Source organism: Engraulis encrasicolus, chromosome 4 (genome assembly GCF_034702125.1).
Source record: "Engraulis encrasicolus isolate BLACKSEA-1 chromosome 4, IST_EnEncr_1.0, whole genome shotgun sequence".
In the NCBI taxonomy this organism is placed as follows: Eukaryota; Metazoa; Chordata; class Actinopteri; order Clupeiformes; family Engraulidae; genus Engraulis; species Engraulis encrasicolus.
The window spans coordinates 44,312,867-44,325,366 of record NC_085860.1 but is presented as its reverse complement, the minus strand read 5'-3'; positions in this window follow the sequence as shown (position 1 = coordinate 44,325,366).

The window sequence follows — 12,500 nt, the reverse complement described above, 5'->3', positions numbered from 1 at the left end:
GTGTGTGTGTGTGTGTGTGTGTGTGTGTGTGTGTGTGTGTGTGTGTGTGTGTGTGTGTGTGTGTGTGTGTGTGTGTGTGTGTGTGTGTGCGCGTGCATATCGTGTGCAGAAATGTGTACCTGTATGTGTGTTGTGGTGTTATGTGTGTGTGTGTGTGTGTGTGTGTGTGTGTGTGTGTGTGTGTGTGTGTGTGTGTGTGTGTGTGTGTGTGTTTGTGTGTGTGTGTGTTGAACCCGGTGTCTGATTCAGCCCTGTGTGCATGTTGAGGCAGTGAGGGCCATGCCTGACTCACGTGGAGAGGATGAGGCATGCAGCCAATCCAGTTGAAGAATGACACAGACGATCTCAGAGCTGACTACAGGCCAACCAACCCAGATGGGGAATCAAGGCCTCAACTGACATCACTGCACGCGGGCTACAGGCAATAAAGACAAGAATGTGCACACATCAGTGACACAGGTGCTGGACCAAACAAAATGATACAGTAAAATAAGCAATAACTAGAAATGCATTCTCACAGAAAATGCTGGAAGCGGGCTTGCCTTTTGGGGCAGAGATGAAACAAAGTACTATTGAGAAAACAAAGCTAAAAGAAATCTTGGAAAAACTCCATCCACCCAGTCAGAAGTTATGGGCCAAACAATTCAGCCATCTTGGATTCAGCCATCTTGAAAGTGTTGTAGCTCTGCGTTTTGGGGATATACTAAATGACATACATGGTATTTTAAGTTGGCTAAGGAACACTGCATATGATATAATTTTGAAAATCAACATGGCTTCGAGCGGGATTCGAACTCACAACCTCCATATCTGTAATCCAGCCCCTTTGCGATTGATATTAAATGACATACAATACTGTACATGATATTTGAAGTTGGCTAAGAAACGCTGCATATGATATCATTTTGAAAATCAACATGGCTTTGACTGGGGTTCGAACCTCCAACCCCCATATCCCTAATTCAGCACATTTGCCATTCATACTAAATGACATACATGGCATTTTAAGTTGTCCAAGGAACACTGCATATGATATAATTTTGAAAATCAACATGGCTTTGACTGGGATTCGAACCCCCAACCTTCATATCTGTAATTCAGCACATTTGCCATGCATACTAAATGATATACATGGCATTTTAAGTTGGCCAAGGAACACTGCATATGATATAATTTTGAAAATCAACATGGCTTTGACTGGGTTTTGAACCCCCAACCTCAATATCTGTAATTCAGCACATTTGCCTTCCATACTAAATGATATACATGGCATTTTAAGTCGGCCAAGGAACACTGCATATGATATAATTTAGAAAATCAACATGGCTTCGGGTGGGATTTGAACCCTCCACCCCCATATCTCTAATAAAGCAGCATGCATTACCACTAAGCCAAGCAGCTAGTTGTCATGCGTAGTCCAGCAAGACTATATTACATTGCATTGCAGAGCTGAACAATACACTTCTAGAATGCTTGCTCGCACCTGCTCGTTAAGAATGGAATCTTGAGACAGTGACAGTTGAAATGGAACACTTCATTGGCTGCACCTGTTGTGATTGACTGAAAGACATTTAGTATTGAGCTCTAAACTGGGGAGAAAATGAGAATGAGTTTTTTGTCTTTACAACATCGTTGTACAAAAACTAAAAGGAGTTGGCACGTGTCCTTTTCACAGATCGGAGTCATGCTTGTGATCTCTCTAACAGTCTTTGAATGAAGTTTATAGGTTAAATTTTTCAGGCACAAATGGACCTCCGTGTGGGACATGCGCTGATCTCTTGAAAAATGCACTTTTCGAAAGAATGGGATTCTCCATAGACCCAGGACTGTTTTTTTTTACAAACCTGCCATTTAAAAAGTATTGGGAGTTGGGAGATGAAACTTTGACAATTTGGAGACATCCCATAGAGCTCGCTAACAACGCGTCAACTAAACTTCTAGGTGAAAGTGTTGATGTTTTATGACCGAAAAAGCCTCCTACACTCTAATCTCTAGAGTGGCGGAACCTTGGTTCATGGAGGTTCCACCACTGTTTTCAATGGAGACCCAGGCTTTCACAAAATCGCCAAAAACGGGAAAACGACAAGAGACACGGAGAAGCCTATAACGATACGCGATCTCCAAGCCGAGCCGGTCGTTTTAGTGTTTGAACGGTGTCTCTATCTCGAAAGGCCTAGGAGGAGATCCATTTTCTATTTTACTGCTGCCCTGCACAAGACCAATAATAAACAGGACTTAGAGATTACTATAATCGGGCCTTGCTCTGCAAGAGCTCTGCTCTTGCTCCGCAAGCCCGCTTAATAACTGCCTGCAACACTGTTCTATGCTCTCAAACGCCCAAACGGCCTTCATTAAATATTTGGAAGCATAGAACAGTGTGTACAGCATCAGACAAATAGAATCTGAATGATCTTTCTTGAACCTAAATATAACACAAGGTGCAGAAACATTATGTTACTGAGCTATACCCAAGAATAAGTTACCTGCCAAAGTGGCTAGTGAGACCATAACTGCTACTAGCCATGGCCAGGTTTTACTCATTTTTGGCTAGTTGGCAGTTGCCAGTGTCAAGCCCTGCAACCCAGACGAGGAATGACACAGAAAACCTCAAACTCACAGTGGATTTACAGGCAAATGCCTCTCACCTGCAGGGAAAATGTATCTCCAATCTTTCTCAATCTTCATGTTGCTTTATTGTGATCAATTTTGTTCAAACAACAAACACATTTGAGACGCAAGAGATTTTACCTGCTTCATTATCATGCCTTCACTCACAAGGTTGTTACTGTTTTGCGGTTGTCTTGCCATACGTATGTGTGTTTGTGAGTCTGTGGGTCTGTCCGTTCCTTACAGATTTTTTGTTTGCTTGTGTGATTTCTTTTGGCTACATTTTGTGCAGGAATAAAGACAGCACTCATACGTTAGCCTGGGCAAATAGCCGACTGTTGACTCCGTCAATCAGTCTGGTAAAAGCCATGAGGAATCCGTCTCCGTGGACGATGGGAGATGGTCTGATCTTACTCTATCATTTAAATTAATTGAAGTTCCAAACTCAAATTAAAACCCCTATTGTGCTTTATTAGCATGCCTGCTACGTTATAGCGTCGCAAAAGCATACAAATAACAAAACGAAAGTGTGAATATAGTTACCGTAACCAATCAGTAACGGAGATCGCGGGTGAGTTCTACGTCACCATTCTCAACTGTTTGCTGATTGGCGAAACACTGAGAGAACCGAGCTCGAGGCTTTTGCCAGACGATGTGCGGAGCCAAAATCTTGGGTGGAGTACATGGATGGAGTCACGAGGCTTCTCATACGTAGCACAGACATGAGAATATTGTACAAGCCAGTGAATGCTTTGCTGCATATTTGGATAGTACATGTACATATGACTGTGTACAGATTCATGAAAGACACAGATTAGGAGTTACTCTACAAAATCAGGGCTAAATCAGCGCTACACAATCGGCATTATCAAGGCCACATTAGATGTTGAGTACAAGCCCAATGCCTCCAGTTCACTGACAGCTTGGCATTACATTACCAGTCAGATTAAAAGGCCTGTAATGCTGTCAGAATAAATACATAGATTTGGCTTTGATGCAGTATCATGGTGTATGACGTTGGCAATATTGTTGTCTTTCTGAGTCCATTAGCACTAATCAGCATATGCTCTCTCCAGTTTAGACTGCATGTCACCTATAAATGTACATGAAGTCTCCATCTCTACACTCGCTTGATGATGTCTGCCATAAGTGCTGCTGGAAGAGTGTGTTGTCAATGACTGTGTGTGTGTGTGTGTGTGTGTGTGTGTGTGTGTGTGTGTGTGTGTGTGTGTGTGTGTGTGTGTGTGTGTGTGTGTGTGTGTGTGTGTGTGTGTGTGTATTTGTGTGTGTTTGTGCACACATGCGTGTGTTTGCATGTGTGTGTGTGTGTGTGTGTGTGTGTGTGTGTGTGTGTGTGTGTGTGTGCTTGCATGCGTGCGTGTGCAGTCACAAAAGAGTAAATCACATGCAACCGTCTGACAGTGCCTTTCGAGGAAAACCTTCATACTTGTCACGTAAAAGTCGGGGGAGACAAAAATGTCCTTGGGTTGGGCTGTTAAGTGGAGTGTGTATCGTGGAGAAAGAGAGAGAGGGAGAGAGAGGGAGGGAGAGAGAAAGAGAGAGAGGGAGGGGAAGAGGGAAGATGCAGATATAAAGTCGAGAGGCCTCTCGTTTATAAGCAGCACTCACCGATAGGCCTAACTCACAGCAGAGCGGGGAAACGGTGCGCGATGGGAGCGATTTTTACTGGATGGGGTGAAAATACATGGAAACAGATCTGTCCTTCGACACCAACCGGCGGTAGTCAAGCGGTAGCGGTGCGAGAGAAGGCTCCGCTCCGAGCTGTATTTGGAAAATAGAACTCGAGTTGAGTTTGGACAGCAGCGGTCGGTGGTGTCCCGTTGAAATGAGTGGCAAAATAGAGAACAAGCTTTGGCTGGGGGGGGGTTTGAAGAGGACTGGCCGCGCACGCCGACACTGTCTGTGGGAAAGGCGGAGTTGAACACACCGGCCGAGACTAAGCATAAAGACCTCAGTCGTCTCGCTGCCGTTCCGCCTCGTTCTAGTGTGAATCTGGCCATACTCTACTCGGCCCCCCCATCTTCATCAGCTCCACAGTATCTCCCTCTAACTACCGTACGACAACCCCTCAACACAGACACTGCATCACACACACACACACGCATGCACGCACGCACGCACGCACGCACGCGCGCACACACACACACACACACACACACACACACACTCGTTGCATCCCCAAGGCCAATCTGTTCTGGCAGCCGCTATGCGCATCAGCCCGACCACCTGTCAGCTCTCGGCCCCAGTGGACCCGACTGTAGCTGTGGCCATGTTTAACATCTTGCACACACACATACACACAGACACAGACACAGACAAACACACACACACACACATGCATGCAAGCACACACACACACACACACACATGCACGCAAGCACACACATACACACATACACACACATACACACACACACACACACACACACACACACACACACACACACACACACACACACACACACACACACACACACACACACACACACACACACATGCAAGCACACATATACACACACATACATGCACACACACACACACACACACGCATGCACACACACATACACACATACACACACATACACACACATACACACACACACACACACACACACACACACACACACACACACACACACACACACACACACACACACACACACACACACACATGCAAGCACACACATACACACACACACACACACACACACACACACACACACACACATACACACACATGCATGGAAGCACACACCCACTCAGGCTTTACAGTAATTAAAGAGCAGGCTGAACATGAGTACATATGACAGCAGATGGAAAAGCAGGACTGGTTAAGCCCAATGGCAAGGTGTTGGAGGGGAAGCCGTGTGTGTGTGTGTGTGTGTGTGTGTGTGTGTGTGTGTGTGTGTGTGTGTGTGTGTGTGTGTGTGTGTGTGTGTGTGTGTGTGTGTGTGTGTGTGTGTGTGTGTGTGTGTGTGTGTGTGTGTGTGTGTGTGTGTGCGCGCGTGTGTGCGTGCGTGCGTGCGTGTGTGTATTGGAGAGGACAGCCTCATGAGCAACACACATGCTAAACATGGCCAGGGTCACAGCTGAGAGTGCACTGGGTGCCAAGCTGAAAGTTGTTTGTGTGTGTGTGTACGTGCGGGTGCATCTATGCGTGTGAGTGCATCTGCTTGTGCATGTGTGTGTGTGTGTGTGTCTGTCTGTCTGTCTGTCTGTCTTTCTGTGTTCTGATGTGGGGTGTTGGGGTGGCAATGTGGAGGAAGTGGGTATGACATGACAGGTGCGGGAAGAGCCTAAAAAAATAGCCTAGGGGCCTCAGGTGGTGATAGCAGAGATTCTTTAAGTATATAGAGATATGCCAACATCCTGACTTTATTGCGACTCTAACATGGGCATGGTTCCGGTCTGCGGCTAAAGGGGCGTGGAAATGTTGGGCATTTAGCTTAAGTTTTCCTTAGGTCTGCCTAATGGGGGATTTCCCCCCCTCCCTCTTGCGACAGTAGAACCGGAAACAATGGGCCAGCGGAACCTCTCCCTTATCTACTCTCTCTGGTGGGGTGGCATTGTGGGGTGTGAATAGTTGTGGATGTTGTGCCTGGGGTCAAATGTAGACAAGGTGAGATGGCATTAAGTCATTATGCTGCATCAAGATTAAATATTGACTGTCATGTCCAAATTAGAACTGCCCCGACAGTATCTTCTTTTAAGAAAAAATGTATGTATGTATTCTCATCTGCCTTTGGTGATATAATTTAATGATCTATAACACAATATACGTGTAGTTTCTTTTTCTTCTCTTTACTCTGTCTCTAATCTTTAGCACATTGAATGACAATTATTTATGATAATGTGCCATACAGTATATAAGTAATTTTGATGGATTGATTTGATTTGATCGAGGCAAGATGGGGATGGTGGAAGTGTGGAGATAGTGACAAACATGTAATAAATAAGAGCTAACAATAAATAAGCAGGAAGAAACAGTAAACAATAAACAGTCCATCATAAAAACACACAAAGAGTCCTGACCATAAAACCAATAAAACTACCATGTTCATTAAAAAGTCGTATTCATGATCAAAGATGGCATTTGTTTGGGGATGGTGGACTAGCAATGTGGGATCATTGGCCATGGTGGGGATTTTGGGGAAGGTGTCATTATGCTGCAAAATGCTGGAACCAACTTCCTGTCCAAATTAGAACTGCCCCGACAGTATCTTCTTTTAAGAAAAAAATAGCGCAGACTCAATGGGTCTTTGGCGCAGATTTAATGTATCTATAACACATTGTCACGAGCATCCTCTCCCTTTCGCCCCCACGTGGGGGGCGTATTGGATTATTGGCTTTTTTCTGGGGGGGGCGTTGCGATCAAAATTCTACTGTTCCAGGATTTGACAGAGGCAAGCATGGGGAGACTACAGTTGTGGAGATAGTTAAAATGTAGAGATGATGGTGCGGTGGTGGAAAAGTGGGGATGATGATGGGTATGGATATCAGTAGCATAGGGATGATGGCAGTGGTCAGAGGCGCATCTTGCCACCAGGCAAGGCAGGCAGCCGCTTGGGCCCCCCAAGCCTAGATAGTGAATAACAACCCACACTTTACCACAGTAATGGCGATTACTGGTTGGTTCAAATGTTCATTCTTTTGCATTTTTGCTTGGGGCCCCATCTGATCCTAGAATCGCCTCTGGCAGTGGTTAGTGGAAAGTGTAGAAGTACGCACAGTCGCACACTGTTGCGCCGCTTTGAAAATGTATTCAGGTCATACAACGTTTCGACCCAACAGGGTCTTCATCACACCTTTGCCCTGCACCTGGCCTCAGAGAGGTAGGAGAAGCACACTTTTAGTCTTGAAGATTGAGTGGTAGCATGTTAGCATGGGCGTGGCAAAAGGAGGATGTCGAGGATGTTTGGAGATGTGGGTATGGTGGCATGAGGGTATTGGGGATGTTACCAGTCTGAGGTGGGGGGCGGGTGGCGTTGGGATGGTGGCAGCATGGGGGTATTGGGGATGTTACCAGTGTGGGGTGGGGGGCGGGTGGCGTTGGGATGGTGGCTGTGTGGGGGTATTGGGGATGTTACCAGTGGGGGGCGGGGATGTTCGGGAGGCTGGGGATGGTGGCAGTGTGGGGGTATTGGCAATGCTACCAGTGTGGGGTGGGGGGCGTTGGGTATGCTGGAGATGGTGGCTGTGTGGGGGTATTGGGGATGTTACCAGTCTGAGGTGGGGGGCGGGTGGCGTTGGGATGGTGGCTGTGTGGGGGTATTGGGGATGTTACCAGTGGGGGGCGGGGGGTGTTCGGGAGGCTGGGTATGGTGGAGGCATGGGGGGTATTGGCAATGTTACCAGTGTGGGGTGGGTTTTTTTTCGGGAGGCTGGGGATGGTGGCTGTGTGGGGGTATTGGGGATGTTACCAGTGTGGGGTGGGTGGCGTTGGGATGGTGGCAGCATTGGGGTATTGGCAATGCTACCAGTGTGGGGTGGGGGGCGTTGGGTATGCTGGAGATGGTGGCTGTGTGGGGATGGGGGTATTGGGGATGTTAGCATGGGAGTGGCAATGTGGGGATGGTGGACTCGATCCAGTACGGATGTCATTTCTGGCTGCTGGCTTTGGCGGCTGTGCTTATGTCCAGCAACAGCAGGCCATTTAAACGGACGCGAATGATTGGCCATGATAGACGGAGGAAATTGGCCAATGTTCACTGGCATGAATTGCTGAAAATGGTGTGTGTGTGTGTGTGTATGCATGTGTGTGCATTTGCATGTGTGCGTGTGTGTGTGTGCACGTGCGCATGTGTGTGCTCGTGTGTATGTGAAGCTAATTTCTATGGCCAGTTTCATGTAAACACTTCACTTTAATGCGCTGGAGTGAACATGACCGCCTATTAGAGAGGGCACCTCATTTCCCTTCATATGATGGTGAGTCTAAAACGGGAAATGAATTTTTCGGGTTGGTTGTGAGGCAGCATCACCAGGACATGATTAACAACACTATTTGTGTGACTGTACAGTATAGCAAGTGCCAGACAGAGAGAGCTTTGAGGCGCACACACACAGTAACATTAGAGACATTAATCATTAAGTTCATTAGGTGTTCCTCTAACAAAGCCAAACAGTTCTGTGAGGAGCTGGCAAAGAAGCCATAGAATAAACACCAAAGGCTGAGTTTAGATAAATCAAACTGCTGAATTCATGAACTCATGAACAGGCAAAAAAAGACATTTCTCAATCTTGCACTGCTTTATGTTATGAATAGTCTGGAGCAGATGTTGGCTCAACAATAGGACAATCATAGGAAGAGTTTTCTTAAACGGCTTTGTTTTGAAAACATGAAAACAGTTTGCCAGGACGAAATAGACAAACAATCTTTTGAGTGAGGTTTTAAACATGAGCAAATAGAGCTCTTGTTTCAGGCTATGTGTTTCAGTTTATGTTTTGTCTAACTGAACATGAACGACGCACCTGTATTTCATTTGTTGGGCAGTGAACAAGTTGGCTGATGATGCAGCGTTTCCAAGGTTAGGCAACATCCATGGCCAATCTCGATGAATACGCCAAGACAAATGGCTTGTTCAATTCAAGACCAAAAACAACCTTGTTAGAGAAACCAAAGCCCTGCTGCACATAAAACTGTAAAAAACGGTGGTTGTCTCAACAACATGAATCTTGCAAATGAGGAGGACAATATGACACATCATTTGCCTTTTTGTGGGTTATGTAAATTGTCTTGTAACACACCAAGGTATCAACACATTTACGGCCAGTGCAGCAGCCACTGATCAGAATCACAACGGTTTTTTGTATTAGTCTAGTAAATTTCCACTTCTAATGCTTTTCAACTGCAGTATACATGTATGATAGCTCTCTATACATTCAACACACAGACAAGTAGTGGTATTCGTTCAAAAGGCTGTGATGGGAGTTTAGTGCTGTGATCACTGTGTGCACACTATAATGTCAACTCTCCGGTAATAGGGGAAATTCCTGCAGGTACTGATGTGGCCTACCTTTGTGCCTTTCATCATCAGTGAAGGACGAGTGGCTAGCAGCACAACCTTCACAAGGTCTCGGTACGGTACACCGCCAAGACGGGGACTCCTTTCGTCTGGTGTCTTGAGTCTGGTGTAAAACACCAGAAAGAAACGAAAGGGAAGTGGAAATGGAAGGCCAACCCTGAGGTAGTATAAAGGCGAAGGCAGAGATTCTTTAAGTATAGAGATATGCCAATGTAATGGGTTGCTATGGGCACCTAACATGACCAGGTTCCGGTCTGCCTAAAGGGGCGTGTCATAATGCTCCTAGAATGAATAGAACAGTCCTTAGGTCTGCCTAGGTCTGCCTAAAGGGGGATTTCACCCCCCTCCCCCTTGCAATAATAGAACCCGGAAACAATGGGCCAATGGAACCTCTCTCTCTCTACTCTCTCTGGCGAAGGTGTTTCCTTCAGATTGCTATTGCCTTATAAAACTGTGTCGTAAACTACATTACTGAGGGTAATTTGCACATGTGCAGTGTAGAGTATATGCTATACAAGCCTGTATAGAACTGGCTCCTTTTATGTCTGTGTTTTCAATCAGAGTATAACACCTGCAGGCGGTATACAACACAGGTTTCGGAGCAGAGATTTCAAGAGGTTTTTGAAATGATCCGCAACAGGGCGAAGCTGAAATGGGGTGTATCACACTGTGTGCTCAGCTACCAATGCTTCACAACTGCAAGTAACAAGTCTGTGCACATTCTGCAGAGTAGCTTGAGATACTCACACACACTCAATACATCCAGACACACACACACACACACACACACACACACACACACACACACACACACACACACACACACACACACACACACACACACACACACACACACACACACACACACACACACACACACACACACACAGATAGAGAGAGAGAGAGAGAGAGAGAGAGAGAGAGATTGCTGGAGAGAATTTCACAGATGCATTGCAGAGGGGATAAATGTCACTCCATGTTAATACATTAAACATGCATTTAAATGAGATCCCTTGTTCACATACACACACACTCTCACACAAGCACACATGCGCACACACACACACACGCACACACACACAGTGTCCCTTTTATTTATGTGTGGAATCTTGGTCTTGGTATCTGATTAATTGGACAATACGGCTCCACATTCTAGAGTGGGACAGCAGGAAGTTTGAGGAAGCTTCAGTGTCAGATGGAAATAAGGAATGCTAAGATTTTAGCAAAGTCGCACAAAACCCACCCTCTTTATCGAGCCGTATCAATAGAGCATCTCATAGATGGCGTGAGTGTGCTGCACAAACTTCCCCTGTGTGGTCATTTCTTCATTTCCTTATCAGGATACTGATAGCGTGGGCACATGATTAGCCATTAGCACATGATTAGCAATCAGCGCTGCTCCTGTGGTGATGGCATGACTCGATTAAGCCGTGAAAGCTGCACTTTCACAAACTTCCCCTCAAGCCATGCGGTTCTCACGGCTTTCAGGAAGAGCTGATTGTGGATTTAACAAAAATAATATGCATACAAAACACAAACAGAGCTCTCATGTATTGACATGCAGGTTTTTGTGTCCTCAGACTTCGTCTATTGTTTTTTATTGGTGGTGATTTCCCCTCGCAGTGATTGGATTTGTGTTTTGCAGCAACAATTAAATCGAATCACAGCATACATGCATGTGCTAAGTGCTATAGTGAGATCTGGTCTGGGTGCAGTAGGGCCTATGTCTCCATGAGTGTCTGTCTGTTTGGTCTCTCTGTCTCTCTGCTCACATACAGGAACTGAGAACTGGCCTGTCTGTCTGTCTATCTGTCTGTCTGTCTGTCTATCTGTCTGTCTCTCTGTCTATCTGTCGCTGTGCACACAAGGTCTGAGTGCTGGCTGCTGCAATTACGGTTAACAAATAGCAGAGAGGGCTGGAGTGGCTCCTTGTAAATATGAGGAGCACCGCGGCTGTGGCAGAGAGGCCATGCATTTTTTTCATAGTTAACAAAATGAAAAAAAGAGTATTTGAAATGCAAATTGCTCGCATGAATAATTAAGCCCGACCGAAGCAAAGTGAAAACAAAACACCCAAAACAACAACAACAAAAGACTAGATGCTTTTGATGGTTGCGGTGGCCGTCAATACATTATTCATACGTTAGTGTGAGTTAAATGGAGTCTTAATAAAGGGTTAGTCTGTGTGGTGTAACATGGTAAACAGGATTCGGACGCTCTAAATGAACCTTTAGTCCAGGGCCGAACCTTTTCTTCTGGAACCCCCTTTGGGACCTAAGAATATTTCCATGGCCCTTTTCTCTAACATATTCGAAATGCCATTTATTGTCCATTGCTTAAAATAAACTTGAAATTCAACAGTGGCACGTATTAGCAGACTGGTGGTGAACCATACATGGAAATGTTTTTTTCAGTGTCCCACGGTATACATTTGTATGGTTTATATGCATATATTCCCTTCACTGGGGTCCTGTCCCTTACTTTGGGAAGCACTGAGTAAGTCCATGTTAGCCGTTTCATAGTTTTTAAAAAAAGGCTTTGAGCGTTCTTTAAAGCGTTATGTCTTTTGCCCTGCTCTCATGCGGTCCCCTGACAGGGCGAGACTTTGATGTGAGATCCCCAATGAAGGAGGGAAAAAAGAAAAACAGGGAAAAAAAGAGATGAGGCTGGAGCTGAATGAATGGGAGTTCTGGGCCTCATTGTGTGCTTGGCATCCTCGCCTTTTCACTGGAGGAACCCAGTAGCTAAGCATCCCCACAGCAGCGGAACAAGCATCCCCATTTTGGCCCCTCTCTCCCTTCTGCTCTCCCACTCTCCCATAGAGGAGCAGGGAAAGCATCCCCAATAGTA